General features: G+C 49.2%; 1 protein-coding gene across 1 annotated transcript in view; it reads left to right on the top strand.

Moving 5' to 3' along the window:
- The first annotated feature begins 6,498 nt into the window (after positions 1-6,498).
- Positions 6,499-22,141, top strand: part of GSG1L (GSG1 like) — a 132,428-nt gene continuing 116,785 nt past the window's right edge. The window contains exon 1 of the mRNA XM_046667578.1: positions 6,499-6,541. The gene's annotated coding sequence lies outside the window, so the exon portion shown is untranslated. The remainder of the gene's footprint in view (positions 6,542-22,141) is intronic.

Below are 22,141 nucleotides of genomic sequence, written 5' to 3'. Positions count from 1 at the left end.
GTGCCCAGGATCCGAACTGGCAAAGCCCTGGGCCGCCAAAGCAGAGTGTGTGAACTTAACCACTCGGCAAGGGGCTGGCCTCGAAAATAGATTCTTTTACAAGTCGGATTGGAGTGAATTTCACCCTAGCTGCACGTTGGGATCACCTGGGGAGCTTTTAAAATCCCACTGAGGTTTAGGCCTCACACTGACCAATTAACTCAGGGTCTCTAGGGTGGGGCCTGGGTTTTCAAGGGCTGAGAACCACTTAAATTAGATGACCTTTAGGATCCTTCCCAGCTTTTGAGTTCACGGTTCATGGAAGGTATGCTGCCATCAGGTGGCGGTAACACGCCACAGCTCCATGATCTCACCAACAAGCCTCCGTCTCAAGAGAGAAGTGCACTTCCCTTCAGTTTTATACCCAAACGAAATCCCTTAGTTAAACAAGAAAGCTTGATAAAATAATTGACAAAGATGTTGATGTTTTAAGGGCCACTTCTAAAAGTCATAAGCCAACATGGTACAGTTTGATATCTTATGCACAAATGGTTAGCTAATCTTTATCATGAGACTAAAGGTTTGGAGACAAGAATCGCGTCTGTGTTTGGATTTCAGCTATTAGACATGTTGACCATTGAAGTACGCAGTCTTCCTTAGGTCATCACTATGATTTTTCCTTAAACCTCAGCTTTGCCCTGCATAGGCAGCATGGGCTAAGTTTGACCATCTCTGCTCAAACATCTTCTGTTCAGTCTTGTCCACGTAGCAGAAATAGAAGCCTGAGAGCCATTTTACTTGGCCCCGGTGGGTTTTCACTCTCTGCATGGAGGTATACTCTCAGGAGATTCCTTTCAGGACCCAGCAGCTCTACACAGTGGAAATGGCTGGCTGCAGTAGGAAATTCCAACATGGCAAATGGGAATAGATATCTGGAAAAAGTTTAGGGCATAGAGGGTGGAGTCTGTGGACTTGGGTTGAGTCCTGCTCCATCACTTACTGGCTGTGTGGTCTTGGGCAAGTCACTGAAAGCTCAGAGCCTCAGATTGAGTCTCTAAAATGGGAATTCTGAGAGCTATATTGTAGGTTATCATGGGGTTAAGGAGAGCAAACACACTTTTACAATAAAACTGCTCAACAAACTAGGAATAGAAGGGAACTTCCTCAACCTGATACAGAGCATCTGTGAAAAGCCCACAGTTGACATCATCCTTAGTGGTACAAGAACGAGTGCTTTCCCCCTAGGATCAGGAACAAGACAAGGATGTCTATTCTTGCCACTTCTAGTCAACATTATACTGGAGGTTTTAGCCAGTGCAATTAGACAAGAAAGAGGAATAAAAGACATTGAGGTTGGAAAGGAAAGAGTAAAACTATCTCTATTTGTAGAAGACATGATCTTGTATATAGTAAGTCCTAAGAATCCACTAAAAACTTTAGAGCTAATGAAAGGATTCAGCAAGATTGCAGGGAACAAGGTGGATATACAAAAATTAGTCATATTTCTATACACTGGCCATGAACAATCTGAAAATGAAATTAAGAAAATTCCATTTACAATAGCATGAAAAGACTAAAATACTTAGGAATAAATCTAACAAAAGAAGTGCAAAACTTACATTCTCCAAACTACAAAACATTATTGAAAGAAATTAAGGAAGATCTAACAAAATGGAAAGACACCCCATATTTATGGATTGGAAAATTTAATATTGTTAAGATGGCAGTACTCCCCAAATTGATCTGCAGATTCAATGCAACCACTATCAAAATTCCAACTGGATTTTCTGCAGAAATTGACAAGTTGATCCTAAAATTCCTGTGGAAATGCAAGGGACCCAGAAAAGCCAAAACCATCTTAAAAATGAAAAGCAAAGCTTGAGAACTCACACTTCCCAATTTTAAAACTTACTATAAAGCTACAGTAATCAAAATGATGTGGTACTGGTGTAAGGATGGATATACAGATCAATGGAATAGAGTAGAGAGTCCAGAAATAAACTCTCACATTTACAGTTAATTAATTTTTGACAAGCGTGCCAAGACAATTCAATGGGGAAAGAGTAGTCTTTCAAGAAATGGAGCTGGGACAACTGGATATGCTCATGCAGAAGAATGAAGACAGACCCCTTTTATACACCATACACAGAAATCACCTCTAACTGGATAAAATAGACCTAAAAGTAAGAGTTAAACTCATGAAACTCTTAGAAGAAAGAATAAGAGTAAATCTTCATGATCTTGGGTTAGGCAAAGCTTTCTTAGATACAACACAAAAACACAAGCAACAAAAGAGATGTGAGATAAAGTGGACATCATTAAAATTTAAAACTCTCGCACTTCAAAGGACACCATCAAGAAAGTGGAAAGCCTATCCACAGAAAATATTTGCAAATCAGGTATCTGATAAGATACTTGTATGCAGAATATATAAAGAACCCTTACAACTCAATAATCAAAAGACAAACAATCCAACTGAAAATGGGCAAAGGATCTGAACAGACATTTCTCCAAAGATGATATGCAAATGGCCAATAAGCACATAAAAACATGTTCAGCATCATTAGTCGTTAGGGAAATGCAAATCAAAACCACAATGAGATACTACTTCCCACCTGCAAGGATGCCTATAATAAAAAACAGACAGACAGTAACAAGTGTTGACAAAGATGTGGAGAAACTGGAACCCTCAAACATTGCTGGTAGGAATGTAAAATGGTGCAGCTCCTTCGGAAATCAGTCTAGCTGTTCCCAAAAGGTTAAACATAGTGTTATCATACAACCCAGCGTTTCCACTGCTAGATATATACCCAAGAGAAATGAAAACTTGTTTACACAAAAACTTGTACATGAATGTTCGTAAATAGTCAAAGTGGAAACAAACCCAAATGTCCATCAACTGCTGAATGGATAAATAAAATGTGGCATATCCATACAATGGAATATTCTTCTGCAATAAAAGGAAACGAAGTGCTGATCAAGCTACAACATAGATGAACCCTGAAAACATTATGCTAAGTGAAAGAAGCTGCTCACAAAGGACCACACGTTCTGTGACTCCATTTATAAGAAATGTCCAGAATAGGCAAATCTGTAGAGAAGGAAAATAGACGAGTGGTTGCCCAGTGCTGGGAGGATTGGGGGAAATGGGGATTGACTGCTAATAGGTATGGGGTTTCTTTTTGGGGTGATGAAAATGTTCTAAAATTGATTGTGGTGATGGTCACACAACCTTGAGAATATGCTAAGAATATACTAAAAACCTTTGAATTGTACGCTTTGAATGGATGAATTGTATGGTATGTGAATTATGTCTCAATAAAACTGTTAACGAAAAGGCAAATGCCTAGCACACAGATCTTAAGTGTTCTTGAGGAGCCCAGTTGGTGGTGGGAGGACACTGACGAGAGAGCCAGGAGACCTGGCGCTGCTGAGCTGACTCTCAGGCCCAGGGGGCACAGAGCCCAGCACCCACCGTGCTTTCACGGGCCCACAAAAGTGTTTTAATTCCTTTTAAAATCAGAAGAAAAAAAATAAACATTTAGGTAAAGAAAAATTTTAATATATAATAATATATTTTATCTTTTACTAATGCAGTTGTAAAATAGAACTTTTAACTTTTTTATTTAGGAAGGTATCCAAAAGGCAAAAGTGCCTACGGCCCACCAAAGTCTTAGTGTGGCCCTGGGTGCTGGTCTGAATTTGGCCATTAAAATTTTCCCTCTCCAGCTTTGAGAAAACAATACAACACTGAAGAAAGTTTAAAATAATTCACATTCAAAATCCATCCATTTTAGCACACCACCTGTTCTCATTCTTTTAAATTCTCCCTTTTAGTGCTTGGCTGTCAACAAATATCTCTTTCAGCGGGTTATAATCTCAGTACCGTTACCTTGCTGTGTGGCTCTGGCTGGTCACTCAACAGTGCTGAGCCTTATTTTCTTCATCTGTAAAGGGAGGCAAGGGTCCTGCATCTCAGTGTGCAGGCTGGGGAGGAAGCAAGCATGATGGAACCACAGGAGTAGCATCCGTCCACCCCTGGCCTTGTGATTCTTTGGACGGGCTGGCGTTAATAAGAGAGGAGTCCACTCCTTTTTTTGCGGGGGAGAGGGGAATTTAAAAGAATTTATTTGTTTAATTTATTTTTTTATTGCGGTAACATTGGTTTAGAACATTCTATAAATTTCAGGTGTACATCATTATATTTCGATTTCTGTGCACAGTAAGGAGTCTGCTCCTTAGCTTAGCACTCAAGACCCTTCGGGATCCCGCCCTCGCCTTCCTTCTCAGCCTCATCTCCCACCACGCCCCATGTCTGCCTGTGCATTTACAGGGGGCCAGAGGGAAGTTCAGGAGCCCAAAGGGGCTTCAAGCGACCTTCTTAGAGAAGAAATTAGGAAGCTCCAAGAAGACACAAGAGTTGACAATGCTGGAAGCTTCCAGATCTTTTTCACTCCCCAGCCCACATTGGTTCCATTTTAACCCAAAATCTGTCTCCTTGCTGGGATCAGCAGTAAAATCCTTAAATGAAGGATTGCAAGCTCACCCTAAATGTCATCGAGTCTAGTGTCTCGGGGACCAGCTGGGTGGTTTAAGTGAGGCTAGGAGTAAAGCAGCGGGCAGTGGTGGAGGCTGTGGTAAACTAGAGATCAGTGTCCCATCTGAAGGGGGCAGCGCCTGCCTGGCCCCATCTGATTGTTGCTGTTTGAGGTTGTGGGCCCAGCCTGGCCAGATCTTCTGATTCTTCAGGAGAAAGCCAGAGTCTGGATTTGTCGGCAATATTTTCCCTATTTTTAGGATCCCATGTGGGCCAAACATAACGTGTTTGTGAGCGGGGGTCCAGTGTGTGCTCCCTTCATGAGAAACGCCTGGATGCTGGGCCGGGTCTTGATCATCACTGCGTCTTGGGTGGCCGGCACAGTGCCCAGCATCAGGGAGACCCAGAGGAAAGACTGAAGAGCTCAAGTTTCTTATAGGCATAAGGATTGGGTGAAAGGCATTCGTTTGTTCATTCATCCATATACTCCTTCAAAAAATATTTATCGAGCACTTGGTATGTACCAGGCACTGTCCTAGGTGCTAGGGGTCCAGTGGGAAGAGAGATGGGGAGTGTTGGGGGGCGTTTTAAATATTAAATAGATTAGTTAGGAAAGGTTCCCTGAGACGTTAACATTTGAGGAAAATGATCAAGGAGAGGAAGGGTAACCTGTTCAGCTATCTGAGGGAAGAATTCTCTAGGCGTAAGAAGTAGCATGTGCAAAGGCCCTGAAGCAGGAGTGTGTCCGGCATATTTAAGGATCAGCAAGGAGGCCAACGTGGCTGGAGTGGAGTGGGAGAGGGGGAAGCTAGTAGGAGATGAGGTCAGCGAGGTGATAGGGGGCAGATCACACAGGGCCTTGTAGGCCACAGTGAGGGCTTAGGTGCTCACTCTTGGTGAATTGGGAACCATGGGAGGTTCTGAGCAGAGAAGGGGCATAATCTGCCTTAGGTTATAAGAGGATCTTTCTGGCCACTGTGGAGACAGGGGCAGAAACAGGGAGACCCAAGCAGAGGCTACTGCAGCAATCCAGGTGGGAGATGGTGGTGGCTGGGACCGCTGGAGGCGGTCAGATTCTAGACAGGCTGCGAAGCTGGAGCCACAGACCAGACGTGGAGGTGTGAGAGAAAGAAATCAAGGATGGCGACAGATTTTGGAGCTGCCATTTACTAAGCTGCAGATGCATTGAGGACGTGCCCCTGCCCTCGTGGGGCTCACAGCTTGTGGGCCATCTATCCAAGAATCACACACACAAAGGCAGAGTTATAAGGTGACTGGGCACCTCATAGGAGGAGGCCAAGGGGCCACGAAAGCTTATAATAGGGGAAGTGTGTTCCCGGAAGGGGAACAGCACGTGTGAAGTCCTTGTGGTGAGAAGGAACACGAGGAGTACAGGAGGGAAAGGGGGAGAAGGTGAGAGGAGGTGGAAGGTGAGAGGAGGGGGGAAGTCGGTGCAGGCAGGGGGTGTGCGTGGAGAGGCCGGCGGAGGCCAGTCCTGGGTTCACGTGAAGGGATTTGGACGTTATCCTTTGGGAGGGCATCAGAGGGATTTGAGCAGGAGTGCGCGTACTTGTGCGCGCGCGCGTTTGACGTGACAGAGCTGTGTTTTCCAAGTGTCCCTCCGGCTGCAGTGTGGAGCATGGGTTGGACAGAGGCCCGAGTGGAGGCCCGCGAGCCCGGGAGGGCTGTTGCCCTGGTCCTGGCCTGGTCCTGGCCTGGGCCGGGTGGAGGCCCTGCGGAGCCTCAGGACCGGGCGGGTCGGACCGGGCGGTGAGAGCGGAGGCGGCCCCCGGGCTGCTGTTGAGTCGCGTCCGCAGGCTCGCCCTGCGCGCTCCTGGGGACTCTGCTGTCCAGGGAGGGTGGAGCGACGCCGCTGGGGTTAGAGACGCCGCCACGGGCCTCAAGGGAGGGGCAGAGGCGAAAGGCTAGGGCTCTCATTTCCTCTCACATTCTGAAACCCTTCTTTTCTTTTCAAAGGTGAAACATGTCGCAGCTTCATTGACCTGGCCCCGGCATCAGAGAAAGGTCAGTGTGGTCCCCGCTCGCCCTCTCCAGGGACACTTCCCCGCCCAGGTGGCATCCCGCGGCCCTGAGAGCGTCTGCTGCAGCGCCCTGGGAGCAGGCAGCCGGCAGCCTGGGCGCAGCTCCGAGTTTCCCCGCGTCCGCGAAGCGGGAGGGGCGGGTGGAAGAAGATGGGCTCGCCTTCCCCGCCCAGGGGACCGGGCCTGGGAGTCATCACCCTCCCGTTGCTTCCACTGCACGCTGGGACTCTGCTGGAGGGAGGATGCGTGTGTGGGAGTTGGGCTCAGGCAGGACTAGCGTTGGGGGGATTGCCTCCAGCTGTAGGATTTGACCTGGCGGGCGGAAAGCCAGGGGTCACGCCTCTGTCGTCTCACAGGCGTGGGGTGGTCCAGCCTGACTGCACGCTGCTGTGCACATCTCACTGGTATGCAGGGCCCAACGGCAGAGATTCGGAGCCGCCGGTGGTGCTCAGAGCTGGACAAGGCAGGAGCAGGATGATTCAGAGCAGGCCGCAGCTTGTGTAGGGGGCACTGCAGTCAGGATTAGGTTTAGCTGCAAGTAATAGTGACCCCAGATAACTGGCTTCAGTGGAGAAATTTACTTCTCTCCCTTATAAAAGTTTGAAAGTAGGCATCCAGAGTGGCTGTGCTCCATGAAGTCCTCAGGATCCAGGCCCCTGCTGTCCCTTTTCTATCATCCTTCTGACCTTCGTCCTCATGGTTTAAGAGCGCCAGCTGTCACGTCTGCATTCTAGGTAGCAGGATAGAAGAAGGGCAAAGAAGAAAGGGGAAAGCTTGTATGTCACTTCTAAGCTTCTCAGAAATTGCCCCACCAACACCTGTTCATATCTCCTTGGCCAGAGCTTGGTCACAGGGCCACACTCGGCTGCAAGGGAGGCTGGCAAAGGTGTCTTTATCCTGGTACCTCTGTGCTCAGCTAAAAGTCAGGGGTTTTATTATCATAGAAGAACAGGAGAATGCCTACTGGAGGACGTGCTGCCATAGGGGCATGGCTGCTCCCCACCCGCCTCCCCGCTGCCACCAAGAACCACTGCCGAGAGAGAGCAGGTGGGCAGGTCTCTTCAGACAGCCTGGAAATGAGAGGAAGGCTATGCTCCTGAGAGTTGGGGTGGGGAAACTGAGGCAGAGGTCCACTCAATCTGTCCCACTATGGGGAGCCTTGGCATGGCTCATGGGAAATTCTTGGTTCCAGGATGTGTAGCCACCCACGCCCCCTGCTGGTGGGGCCAAGTTGTGCAGCATCGGGAAGTTCAGGGACCTCCAGGGCCACCTCTCTGAGCCCTCCCAGGTGTTGGTGAGGGGAGGCGGGGAACATGGACCATGTGTCATGGAGGCTGGTGATGTTCCTGTCTCGCAGACACCGTCTCCTTGGAGAGCTCCAGCCGAGTGGCAGTTGGTGAGACCGAGGGGCACATGAAAGGAACCCACAGGGCCCAGGCCCAGGCAGAGGCCAGGCCCTTGCTGAGCAAGCTTTCAGGAGTGGGGCTGCCTCCTCTGTTTCCTCAGCGTCCCCATGGCTGGGTCCCTGGGGCCATGTGGCCATCCCTGAAGTCTTGGGCTGAGCAGCTCGGGTCACGGCTTCCAAACTGGGGTCTCAGGAGACACTAGGAATATTCCTGTGGAGAAATGGCTGCCCTGCATTGAGTGGCTGCTGTGTGCCAGGCACTGTGGCAAGCATTGTGCATGTATTAACCGAGAAACTTCCCCACAACCTCGTGAGGGAGGGGCTGTCATTCTCACCTGACTTGGCGGATGAAGAAACTGAGGCTTAGAGACATTAAGCCACTGAAGTCTCACATGTCCTAAGGGGTGGAGCCATGCTCCTCTGTGCCCTGTGTTGTGCTGCATCTTAGAAGCCAGCACCTGGGGCAGCCCTCTGGGATGCACATCCCAGGATCCCCAAGGCCGTGCAGTTCCTGGGTCGACTCTGCTCCAAATCTGGCTTCCAGGAAGCAAGGGCCCATGTGTGTGCATGTGTGTGTGTGTGTGTGTGAGTCTGGTTGAGGGTGAGTGTGTGCATGCATGAGCAGGCACTCCTGTGAGAGAGTGTGCATGTGTGTCGTGTGTACATGCGTGCATGCTGATGGGCGAGCATGTGTGAGCGTGGAGAAGTGTACACTTGTGCACAAGTGTGTATGCCTGTGTGCCCATGTGAGCAGATGTGTGTGTCCAAGTGTGAGCACACATGGATATGTGTGTGCAGTGTGCATGTGGACTTGTGTACACGTGTGTGTGTCCGTGTACAGTGCAGGTACGTTGTTCGTCCATCCTTCCAGGGGGCATCAGACCTTTACTCCTGCTGCTTTTCGTGACCGAGGGCCCAGAGAGTTCGCATCTTAGTTTTACTTGCCTCGTGCTCTTACTTTCAGGGCTTGGCGGCCACACCGAGGGCCTTCTGGCAGTGTGTATGAAACTGTTTATGCGGAGGCTGAGTTGGGGCTCTGCCGCCGAGTGGCAGAACGATTTGCCTGGCTTGCTGCCTCTCACATACTTGAGCACTCCCACTGGGCGGTGAAGTTTGGCTGTGGCAGCCCCCGTGGCCTCTCCCCGGACTTCCGGGCCTGGCCCTCCCAGGGTCACCTGCAGGGTGTGGTGCTCACGGATCCATCCATTTGCTCACTGGGGCCTCACACACTGACTGTCTGTTTCACAGATGAGGAGCCCGAGCTGCAGAGAAGAGTGACTTCTTCAGGGCCCCACAGGAGTCTGGGGCCGATGTTAGGGCCAAGGTGCGCTCTCCCCCAAAGAACACGCTTCTCCTTGATTCTCACCTTTGCCTTGGCTCTCTCTGTGACTTCCCTCCTGGTCTGCAAAATATGATAGTAATCATGACACTGACACTAAGTGGCCTTCATGCAGTGCTTACCATGTGCCAGGCGCTGTTCTGAGAACTTTACACACACATTGGCTCATTTAATCCCCACTTTACAGATGAGGAAACTGAGGCACAGAGAGTTAATTGATTTGCCCAAGCTCACACAGTTAGGACACTGGGATTTGAACCTGAGCAGTTTGACTCTTAAATACCTGGTTCTTCTGCTGAAAAGCTAGGTCTCTGAGATGCTGTGTGTGTGTGGGGTTGAGGGTCAGTGTGTGTATGCGTGAGCAAGTGCTGCTGTGAGAGTGTATTCATGTGTGCTTCATGCTTACACGCCGATGGGGCAAGCCCATGTGAGTGTGGGGCGTGTCCACGTGTGCACATGTGAGGGTGTGTGTGCAGGGCCTAGATGTGTGTCTGAGTGTGAGCATGCATGGCTGTGTGTGCAAGTGTGAGCATGCGTGTGGGCTGGGTGATAGCCCTTCCCCCTTTGCCGAGACAGCTGAGCTGAGTTCAGGCTTCCTTAGGCTGGTGCTTCCTTTCATAACCTCCTTCCACCCGGCAAACCGCAGACACGCTTTCAAGGTCCTTCTCAAATGGCACCCCCTCTTTGCCATTTTTTCCAATACCCTCCTGCCCCGTGCTCCCCGACCCTCTCCCTGGAAAAATATTTGTCTGTCATCAGTGTTCTTACCACGGCAGGCATTTTTCTTCATTTGCCTGACCATTCTAGTTCTGTGTTCCACATGGGAAATAGCTCTTCATTTTACGCTAGCCTAAGCCACATCCATTTTTCATCAGGATTCCTGCCACAATCTTTTAACTGGTTACCTCCTTCCATTTTTGTGCCCTGATTCACTTGTAGTCAGAATGATCTTTTTAAAGCAGAAAACATCTCATGTGACTCCCTGTTTAAAACCTGCCCTTGGCTCCCAGTACACTCAGAGTAAAAGTCAGTGTCCTCATTGCGGTCTGCAAGGTCTGTGGGGTCTGGCCCTGCACCTCCAGGATCTCATCTCCTGCAGCCTCCCCTCCCTCGCCACACTCCAGCTCTCCAAATTTTGTACTGTTCCTCGAGTCAGCCAAGCTAGTGTGGGCCTCAGGGCCTTTGCACTTGCTGCTCCCTGCTCCTGGGACACTGTTCTCTCAGCTCTCTGCGCAGCTGGTCGCTTCTCATCTTTCAGGTTTCAGTTCAAGTGTCACATCTTCACAGGGAAGACTTCCCTGAACATCCCCTGTAGCACATCTCTTCCTCCTGCCAAGTCCCTCTCCCCTTTCATTGTTTACTTGTCTTCAGATCACTTATTACCACCTGAAATGTAGTCCGTGCCTTTTTGACTAATAGCGGACTCCCCCAACAGACTGTCGGCTCTATGGGGGCAGGAGTGTGGTCTTGTTTGTGACTCACAGTATGCCTAGTACCCAGAGCAGTGCCTGGCACCGATGGCTGCTCCATGAGACCTGTCGAATGAAGGAAGAATCGCAGTGATTTTTAATAGTGTACATGTTGTTACAAGAAGGGTAATAATGCCTAAATGTATAAATAGAAATGAAAGTCTCTTATAAGCCCACCCTTAGCTATTCACTAGTAATGGTTTGGTTTATCAGTCCTTGAAGATAGATAGATAGATAGATAGATAGATAGACAGACAGATACACACATACATATATACTTATATATATAATCACAGATTGCTTTTCACGTCAGTATGTAGAGCTCACCCTCATCTTTTGAAACAACTGTATAATATTCCATCACAAAGAGACAATTTATTTAGCCAGGCCCTACAGCTGGACATTCCGATTATGCCCCACTGTACTTTGAGCATCCTGAATGATAGTGAATAAAAGTCACCTGTACACATATCTTTCTCCCTCACAAGACTGAGGCCCTCTGAGGGTAGCAGTGCTTTCTTATTTGCTCCTGGGCCTCCAGGGCCCAGACCCGCACTGGAGCACCAGTGGCAGAGCAGAGTAACAAAGGTCTGCACGGCAGGCCGTGGGAGGCAGAGGAGGGGGAATGAATTAAAGATGCCTGAGCAATTTATGGAGATGAAATGTGCAAATGCAGATAAACAGCAATGTCTACATGTTGTGAACTTGACACCGAAAATGCAGAGGAAAAGCTTCTCCTCAAGGCTTTCCTTGTCTCTCAAAATCTCGGTCTCCTATTCACTGGGGCAAAATTTTCCTCCCAAATAATCGTGACCAACTGGAGAATCTTCAAGCCTGCTGTATTGGTCAGCAGTAGCCACCAAATGCTATGTAACCGGCCATCCCAAAACTCAGTGGCGTTCAGCGTTTATTTTTTGCTTGCATCCAAGAGTGGTCTGGTTATTTCTCTATAAGTGACCAAAATATCTGGGTGAGGTAACAAACATTCATTCCCTCAGCAGACGCTGATGGAGCAGCCTGTGTGTGCCAACACTTCCCACGGGCCTGCCAATCCCACAGTCAGCTCCTGAGCGGCAGCTCTGTGCCACGCTCTGGACAGGCCCGGGTGGGGCAGAGAGGAATGAGGCGAAAGGCTCTGCCCCGCAGGAGAGAGAGAGCTCAGTAAACAGCCGTCAGATGTCGTGCAAGGACTCCAGCCAAGAAATAAAGACCCAGCCTCTGCTGGAAAAGGCTGGAGGACATGGTGGCTCCAGCCTAGGTCGCTGCAGAGAGCCTTGAGGATGCTCTGGTGTTCCTCCCTTTGTTATAGTCACAGGACTCCCCAGTAAAGATCTGTCCCGTCGTTTGTCAAGGTGTGACATGGTGAGATGTTCCTAAACCCCAGGTTGTGTTCGTTCTGGGGGCCAGGTTGAGGGGACAGAGACGCAAGACGGCTAACTGCACAAGCACATTTAAAACCTTTGCTTGCATCACTTCCACTAACATTTCATTGGCCAAAGCCAATGGGAGCTGACCCTCCCAGGTAGACGGGTTCTTACTGTGAATGAATGAAGAATGAATGAATGAATGAATGAGTTGAGCCTCTCATGATGCACATTTGCCATCAAGGCTGCACCAGTAACCTCCTAACTGCCCTTCTCAAAGCCCATCCACACACACAGTGGAATACTATACAGCAACGAGAACGGACAGATGCCAGCTGCTCGCAGCAACGTGGATGTTAAGCAAAATAAGCCAGATCCAAAAGGATATGTACCCTATGATTCCATTTATGGAAAACAGGCAGAACGAATCTTTCCTGTTAGAAGCCAGGGCAGTGGCGGCCTTGAAGAACAGGCGTGACTGAGAGGGCGCGTGCCGAGGGCTCTGGCAGCTGGCGATGTTCCGTCTCTTAATCTGGGCTGTTACACGGATGTGTTCCGTTTGTGAAAGTTCATCAGGCCTCACAGTTGTGATCCGTGCACTTCTCTGTATGTATGTGACCCTCCAATAAAAAGTAAAACAAAAACTCCCCACACTGAATTCTAAGTTATCTTTCTAAAATGAAAATCCAGCGAGATCAGGCTCCTGCTTAAAACCCTTTCCTGGCTCCCAAACGTACAGAGGACATTTTGACATGGCGTTCATGGCCCTCAGTGATCTAGTGCTTGTCTGCCTTTTTCATTCTACCTCCTATAGTCCCTGACATGGAACTTGTGCTCCAGCCCTGCCTCCCTCCCTGCATACATTTCCCCCAAACTCACCTTCATCTTTCGTGCCTCTGTGCCTTTGCATATACTGTTCTCTCTGCCTGACTTGCCTTTACCACCTCTTGTTTGCCTTGAAAACTTCTATGCATCCTTCAAAACTCAGCTGGGACATGACCTCTTCTGGAAAGCCACCCCTGAACCCCAGAGGTACCCACAGTGACTGGTCCTCTTAGCACCCATCGCACTGCAGGGAGGTCATCTCCTCCACCAACTGGACAGTCCCCGAGGACAGGAACTGGATCCTGTCCTTCCTGTGGCTCCCGTGCCCCAGATGGGGTTGGCACACCGCAAGAATTTAGTAAAGGTTTGTTGAATGAAGGAAGGAAGGAAGGAACAGGGGCCATGCTATAGACACTGGGTGGCCCGTTTGGGTTTGGAAATCTGGATCCTGACTCCGGAAGCCAAAGTCTCATCTGACCCACCGGGCTGAGCCATGTTTTAAGTCATCCCTGCTCCCTGGCCCCGTTTCCCAGCCAGCTGGATTTCCGGCAGCCGCTAGTGGGCAATTTTTGTGAGACAATCTCCAGAGCTCATAGGTTTCATTTGTTGAATATTTCAGGGATGTGTAGCACTGTGGCAGCTGCGCGGCCACAATCCTGAGCCTTTGTGAGTCATGTCTCACTTCAGCTCCTATAATAGTCTCTTGTTGGCTTCCTCAACCTCTCTGTTCTCCGTCTGAAATCGATTGACAATTCTGCTGCTCACTTAATTTATTTAGTGAATTTTATTGATTTATGTCATAGAACTGAAACGTGCATAGATCAGAACAGGCTGAGCGGGGAAGGGAGAGGGGACCCAGCTTCCACAGCTGCCCAAACTCTGACATCGGAGCTGCAAACGGGTCAGCCTGCTGGCTGCGCCCCGAACGTGCAGGGTGGCCGGCGCCTCCTTGTGCCTGCGCGTCAATCCCGGGCGATCTGTTCACCCCTGGCTGCCTAGGGAACTCTCCAGCAACCCTCATGAGCCAACCCGAAGGTCCTGCCTCTGCAAAGTCCTCCCTCAGCCCCAGACTGCCAGTCGCTCCTGCTCCATCCTCCCAAGTCAGCAAGTACACGCCTGCGGTCCAGGGCTGACAAGGTAGAGTCTGATTCTTTCATCCCAGTGCGACAGACACTTCAGGACTGAGAGAGGCAGGAGCCTGGCCACAGTGGTTCATGCGTCCATTGTTCCCCTCACCTGCCATTCCCAGACAACAGCATGATAACTCTTGCAGCCCTCTGGCCGAGCGTGGGAATCATCAATCGTCTGAATGGCCCTGGTCCATCTGCGGAGGCCAGACACGGGGGAAGAGTCAATCTGTGAATCAGGGGCCCAGACTGGGTGGACAGAGGGCTGTGGAGGAATGATGACAGTCTGGTAAGGCTGCGTGGAGGGGGGCCATGTGGGGAGGGTCGTGAAGGATGAGTGGCATTCCTTCTAGTGTTTAATGGGCACCAGGGGAGGTCATTTCTGGTAGAAAGGATGGCATGTGCAAAAGAGTGAGACCAGTGTCCTCAGTGCTGGGCACATGGCAAGTGTGTGGCAGATGTTTGCTGAATGACTGAAGAGTGGAAGGAAGGTAGAGCCCAGAGAGGTGAAGTACCTTGCTCAAAGTCACACAGCAAGTTTAGGTTAGAGTCAGGCTCACTCTCCAGGCTCCTGAGGTCTTTTAAGCAGCACCCTGCCCACCTTGCTATCTCCACTCAACCTTTCTTGTCCCATTCTTCCTTCCCACCCAGCCCTCCAGCCTCATTTTCCCCAGCATCATACACCGTCCTCCACTGCCCTCCTTCTAAAGTGCTGGTTCTGCCGCTTTCTGCTCTGAAATTCTGGATTCCTCTCATTACGAGCTCCTTTTAAAGGTGACTGAATCCCTCCGCCTGGTGCAGGACTGCTCCTGGAGATCACAGCATCTAGTAATTGCTTGAGTTGCTCTAATTCCAATTATTCACGATTATCTTTCCAGGTAATTGGGTGTGGGTAGTCGCCTTCTCTCTCTCTCAGAGAGCGGCATATTGACCCCGAATGGTGGCCAGCTTTCATGTTTCATAATTGGAAACAGTCTCTCCATGGTGAGAAGACTCTGTTAAGTGTGAACAGTGGTAATTTAAATTTCTAAATGACTCTGTGCTCTTATCATACTTTGGTGTGAAAATTACCTCGGATGCTTAAATCTAGCCCTTCGCCCGTCTGAACAGAGGTTTCAGCGGTGTTGGGGACGTAGGGCTTGCTGAGCTGCATAGGGCCTGAGGAATTTGAAGGATGGCTCCTTTCCACATCTCAGGACAGTCTTTCCATGGGCTGGTTCCTCCTGGACCTCTCCCTGGAGTGGGATTTGCCTTGAAGACCCTTCCATTTGGCCCAGGCCCTGCGTTCACAAAGAGCCTTCCCTTTAGACCTATGATGATTCCTTCAAATGAAGTTAGACATAGAGTTACAAATCAGGGTCACCACGTACAGTTGTGCAGGTTACTCACTGTGCAACTCTGGGGGTCATAATTCATACTGCGGTCTATGTGAATAGCATAGGGTTGGGCAGTACAGATCCGGTACAACTGTATGTGGGGACCAGGGATACACAGACAGGGTTAAAAGAAGACAACATTCATCATACAAGTCTATACCGGCACCTCATTGCTGAACCACACTGCCTGCGATGAGCTGGGAATTCGTAACCCTATTTGTCATGTTTCCTTCTTTTAATCGATATGATTTCATTGGTAGAACTTACAAACAGTGAAATGCACAGGTTTTAAATGTCTAGTTCAATGAGTTTTGAGAAACGCATACGTCCATGTAACCCATACCTCTGTCAAGATATAGAAGCAGGGCCAGTTTCCTGGCCATGTGCCCTGCATGGTCACCTAGGGTCCCGTGCATGGAAGGGTCCTACATCTTGTTTAATGCTCTGTCACTGTCTTGAAATTCTTAATACTTTTTTATAAGGGGCCCTGCATTTTTATTTTGCACTGCCTTCCCATCTGGGCTGTGTCCTGCACCCCTCCCCATAACATTATTCACTTACTATTTCTCTTTACATTTGATTCACTTAGAAAGTCTCATTATTTTAGCCTCACCCTGAGCGATGATATGTGTCAATTCGTGGTTTTAGTATGCTGGGTTATTTTATCCAAGATGCTTTAAAACAAGTGATAATAATACTAATACCAAAAACTTACTTCTGTTTTGCCAACATGCCAGACCCAGCCGACCCCCTAACAACCTGATGAGGTTTGTGCCGTTGTTCCACTGTGTCAGAGATGGGGAGACTGAGGCCCAGAGGGGTTAAGTCATCTTGCCCAAGACCACAGGGGTGGTGAGTGGCGGAACTGGTTGGAACGCGGGCAGGTGGGTTGCAGAATCCTTGTGCTTCATCATTCCACTGATTGCCTTGAAACGAGCTGCTGGAATAGCAAAGAGGCCAACAGCACCGCGGCTGGGGACGGGCTGAAATCTAGCGAAGGAGAGGACATAGTGGGCATTAGCCAGGCGGGCTGGGAGGAAGGGCCGTCATCCATGTGGGATGACACTTGTGACTCTCCACGGCCCTCGTGCCTCACGCACCTTCCTCTGCTTCCCTCTTGTTCCACTTCCAGTTCCAAGATCGGAGTCCAACCCTCACGCACAGACCGTCAGGCTGGAAGGGCTCAGAGATAAGAAAACTGCTCCATTTTGGAGATAAGAAAACTGAGGCCCCAAGAAAAATCTCTTGGTGGCTGCCATGGACTGAGTAGAGTGACTGTGCCTACTGCATACCAGTCCCTAAGGAATGGGGTCCCTGCCCTGGGCAGCCTCCCCCAGCCCAGCCCTGGCAGTATTGAGCACCTGCTGCATACTAGTTCCTGCATACTAGGCACCTTATCCCATTGAATCCTCTCAACAGCCCCCAAGGAGGTAGGATCATCATCCCCTTTTCCAAGTCGGGAAGCTGAGGCTCCGGCAAGTTAAGAAACTTGCTGCGGGTCCAGGCTATGGCAGAGCTGGGGTCCCACACAGAACTCTGAGTGCTGTGTTAAGGCAGAGCATGGGCTCTGGATTCCCGTCCCGACTCTGCCTTGCTGGCTGTGGGACCTCAGGCACGCCACTCATCCTCCTCACGACGCACTGTCTTCATCCGTGAAATGGGGACAACAGCATCCACTTCGTGAGATTCTTCTAGCTCCAATGAAGTAACCCGCGTGAGGGGCTGGCACAGGGTCTGGCTCACTCACCACCAGCTTGAATATTCCGTTTGATCCCCCATCCCCTCAGGGTGGCCCCGCCAGCGAGAAAGGCAATTTGGAGAGTGACTCACTTTGTATGTGTGTACTCGAGTACATTCAACGAGCCTTCATGGAATAGCGCACAGCATCCCATTCACTGCTGGGCGCTTCCACGCGCCTTTTTCATTTAATTCTTTTGACAGCTCTCTGGAGTAGGTGCTATTATCTCTGGTTTACACCCAAGGAAACAGACTCAGCAGTTGAGCTGCTTGCCTGGGGTCACACAGCAAAATGACATACCCCACCATTCCCGCTCTCTCTGCCCCACCGCGCGGGTCTTTCCCCCCTGCCTGCTGCCTCCTGGCCTCTCCCGCTTCTCAGGCCCGGGGAGCTCTGTGGTCGGTGCTGCTGCGCGTTCTGACCCGGTCAGGCGGCCCCAGCGGCTCCCAGCTGTCGGGGGCTTCCTAGAGCAGAGGGGGCGGCAGCTGAGGGGCCCCAGCCCCTCTGCTCCTCACGGCCCATCTGCTGGCTCCTGCAGCCTCATCCTTTGCAGCCATCTGCCGGGCTCCCTGGCACCGTCTGGGATGTAACACAGAATCCCCAGGCAGGCCGCCTTTAGCCTGTGCGAGGAGCAGAGGGGCTCACGCCCTGAGGCCGCCCGTGCCTCGGAGCCGCCAGGAACTGCGAACTCCAGCGAGGCCCTTTCAGAAGGCACGTTCCCAGGGCGGGAGCCCCGTCCCGTCCCGCGTGCTGCCCAGGAGCGGCCCCGCAGGCCTGGCGCGGGCCCGGGAGCCTGCCCGCCCGCCTCCCCGCCTTCCTTCGCTTCGCTTCGCTAACCCCCGAAATTTCCCTGAGTCTACGAAGTCCTGCGTTTCTCGGCCCCTGCTGGTCTGCAGAAGCCCCGGCCTCTCGGGCCTCTGACTCCCAGCACGCGTTTGGCTCGCTGCCCAGCGGCCGCCGCGGACCGGCGGGCGGGGGGCAGGGGGGCCGGGGGGCCGGGGGGGGGGGGGGGGGGGCGCGGCCCGGGGGGGGGGGGGGGGGGGGGGGGCGGGGGGGGGGCGCAGCGCCGGTGTGCCTGCCCCGCTCCGGTGGCGAGGGCGGAGGCCGCTGATTTACTAGTTTTTAAATGTTTCGATCTTTTTGGTAACAGCCTTATTGAGATGTAATTACTTAGCATACAATTTGCCCACTTTAGGTGTGCAGTTGTTAGTATATTCACAGAGTTGTGCAACCATCACCACTATCAGTTGTACAACATTTTCGTCGCCCTGAAGAGAAACCCTATTTCCTTTAGCCTTCAACCCTCAATCCTCCATCCCCCACAGACCTAGGCAACCACCAATCTCCTTTCTCTCTCTGTATGTAGATTTACCAATTCTGGACACGTGTAAACGGAATCATGTAATATGAGACTCGTGACTGGCTTCTTTCACTTAGCATAATGTTTGCAAGGTTCATCCACATTGTAGCATTTATCAGTACTTCATTTCTTTTTATTGCCAAATAATATTTCATTGTACGGATATACCACATTGTGTTAATCTACTCATTATTTTTTATCTATTAATTCTTTTTTTGTTTTTAACCCAGAGCAAGCCACTCCATATTCCTTCCTTCCTTTGTAAATTGACACCTGAGCTAACATCTGTTGCCAATCTTCTTTTTTTTTTCCTTTTTCTTCTTCTCCCCAAAGCCCCCCATTACGTAGTTGTATATTCTGATTGTATATTCTTTTTAAAATTGGGAAATGTAGTACAATTCAGAAAAGTACATTAAATATATAGCTTAACAAATTATGGTAAAGCAAAAACTTTATTACCACTGAGATCAAGAAAGAGGTCATTGACAGCCCCCTGTGTGCCCCTTCCTGAGCACTGAGAACTCCAGTCCCCAAAGCAGAGTAATCACTGCCTTGCTCAAGTGGACAGCAGGGGCTGGCAAAACAGGGCCCACCACCTGTCTTTGTGAATAAAGTTTTATTGGAACACGGACACACCCATTCCCTTATGTATGTCCACGGCTGCTTTCATGCTCCAACAGCAGAGTCAGCGCTTGTGACAGAGACAGTATGGCCCACCAAATGTAAGATATTTCCTCCCTGGCTCTTTACAGAAAGGGTTAGCTGATTCTGCTTCATAGTTTACCAAGTATGCAAACCTAAATATGATAGATACGGTTGTTTTTGAAGCTTCTCCATAAATGTGATCATTTGGTGTCCTTTTCTGTGTCTGGCTTTGTTCAACATTGTGTTGCACACTGTCTTAGTCTGTTTGGACTGTTCTAACAGAATACCACAGAGTGGGTGGCTTGTAAACAACAGAAATATATTTCTTACAGTTCCAGAAGTCAAGGTGCTGCAGATTTGGTGTCTGGCGAGAGCCCGCTTCCTGGTTTATAGGCAGCCATCTTCCTGCTGTGTCCTCACAGGGCAAAAGGGATGAGGGAGCTCTCTGGGGTCTCCTCTATAAGGGCACTAATCCCACTCATGAGGGCTCCATCTTCATGACCTGATCACCTCCCAAGTGCCCCCCGCCCAATACCTTCATAGCGGGAGTTAGAATTTCAACGTATGAATTTGGGGGTGGGGGGGGAGACACAAACATTCCGTTTATAACAATCCTGTAGCCGTAGTTTGTTTATTTTCATTGCTGTGTAATATCTCGTTGTATGACTATACCACTTTCTATTTGTTCATTCTACTTTAAGTGAATATTTGGGTCATTTTCAGTTTTTATTATGAAAAATTCTGCTGGTTCTTTTTTTTTTTTAAAGATTTTATTTTTCCTTTTTCCCCCCAAAGCCCCCCAGTACATAGTTGTATATTCTAGTTGTAGGTGCCTCTGGTTGTGGCATGTGGGACGCCGCCTCAGTATGGCTTGATGAGTGGTGCCATGTCCGTGCCCAGGATCCGAACCGGCGAAACCCTCTGCTGGTTCTTCAAGTGTGGTCCCCAGACCAGCAGCATCTGCATCACCTGGGAGCTTGTTGGAAATGTGAATTCTCAGGCCCACCCTAGACCTCCTGGACAAGAAACTCTGGGTCTGGGGCCTGCAGTCTGTGTGTGACAGGCCCTCCGGGTGAGCCTCCGGCTTGAGCCACTGCCCTCATGCTCACCTACATGTGGAATTGCTGGGTCACCTTTGTGTATCTTCAGTTTTACCAAGTAAAGCCATCTCATTTTCCCAAGTGGGGTGTCAGTTTACACCCCTACTAATGGGGTATGAGCGTTCCCCTCGCTCCAATCTTGACAATACTTAGTGTTATCAGATTTAAACATTTAGCCAAACTGATGGATGAGAAATGATATCTCGTGATGGCTTTCAGTCTGCATTTCCCTGATTACTAATGGGGTTGAGTATTTTCTCATGTTTATGGCTGTTTGGATTTTCTCTTGCATGAAGTGCCTGTTCATGCCCTTTGCCTGTGTTTCTATTAGATTGTTGGTCTTTTTCTTATGGATTTATAAGAGCGTTTTTTGGGAAAATATTAAAGATTGGCACCTGAGCTAACAACTGTTGCCAATGTTCTTTTTTTTTTTTCCTGCTTTTTTTCTCCCCAAATCCTCCCAATACATAGTTGTATATTTTAGTTGTGGGTCCTTCTAGTGGTGGCGTGTGGGACGCCGCTTCAGTGTGGCCTGATGAGCGGTGCCATGTCCGCACCCAGGATCCGAACCAGCCAAACTCCGGGCTGCCGAAGTGGAGCTCGCGAACTTAACCACTAGGCCACGGGGCCAACCCCTTTTGAAAATATTATAATCCTCTGTTGCTTATAGGTATTGCAAATTCCTTTTCTGACTCTGTGGCTTGCCTTTTCACAGACGTCTTTTGATGAACAGATGTTCTTGATTTTTTAAATTGTGGAAAAATATACATAATGTAAAATTTACCATTTTAACTATTTTTAAGTGTACAGGTCAGTGGCATTAAGTACAGCACATTATTGTGCAACCATCACCACCATCCATCTCCATAATTTTTCATCTTCCCAAAGTGAAACTCTGTGCCCGTTAAACACTAATTCCACATTCCCTCTCCCCCTGGCTCCTGGAAACCACCATTTTTCCTTCTCTATGAATTTGTCTACTCTAGGTACCTCATTTAAGTGAGATCATGCAATATTTGCCCTATGTGTCTGCCTTATTTCACTTAGCTTAATGTCTTCAAGGTTCATCCATGTTGTCGCATGTGTCAGAAACAAAATGTTTTGGTATGGTCTGGTATATATATCCCATTTTGTTTATCCATCTGGAGATGGACATTTGGGTTGTTTCTGACTTTTGGCTATCGTGAATAATACTGCTATGAACATTGGTATACAAATATCCATTCAAGTCCTTGCTTTCCTTTCTTTTGGGTATATACCCAGAAATGGAATTGCTGGATCAGGTGGTAATTCTATGTTTAATTTCTTGAGGAACCACCATGCCGTTTTCCATAGCAGGTGCACCGTTTTACATTCACAATGCACAAGGGTTCCAATTTCTCTACACCCCCACCACTTGTTATTTTCTTTTTTGTGGTGAGGAAGATTGGCCCTGAGCTAACATCTGTGCCAATCTTCCTCTATTTTGTATGTGCAACACTGCCACAGCATGGCTTGATGAGTGGTGCATAGGTCTGCACCTGGGATCCAAACCTTTGAAACCTGGGTCACCGAAGTGGAGCACACAAACTCAAGCACTATACCACTGGGCCGGCCCCAACACTTGTTATTTTCTGTTTTGATAATAGCCATCCTAATGGGTGTGAGGTGGTATCTCACTTTGGTTTTGATTTGTATTTCCCTAATGACTGGTGATGTTGAGCATCTTCCTGTGCTTTTAGGCCATTTGTATATCTTCTCTGGAGAAATATCTATTCAAATCCTTTGCCCATTTTTGAATTGGGTTGTTTGTGTTTTGTTGTTGAGTTATAGGAGTTCTTTATATATTCTGGATA

This window comes from Equus quagga, chromosome 7, assembly GCF_021613505.1.
Source record: "Equus quagga isolate Etosha38 chromosome 7, UCLA_HA_Equagga_1.0, whole genome shotgun sequence".
In the NCBI taxonomy this organism is placed as follows: domain Eukaryota; kingdom Metazoa; phylum Chordata; class Mammalia; order Perissodactyla; family Equidae; genus Equus; species Equus quagga.
This window is presented reverse-complemented; position numbering and strand designations above follow the sequence as displayed.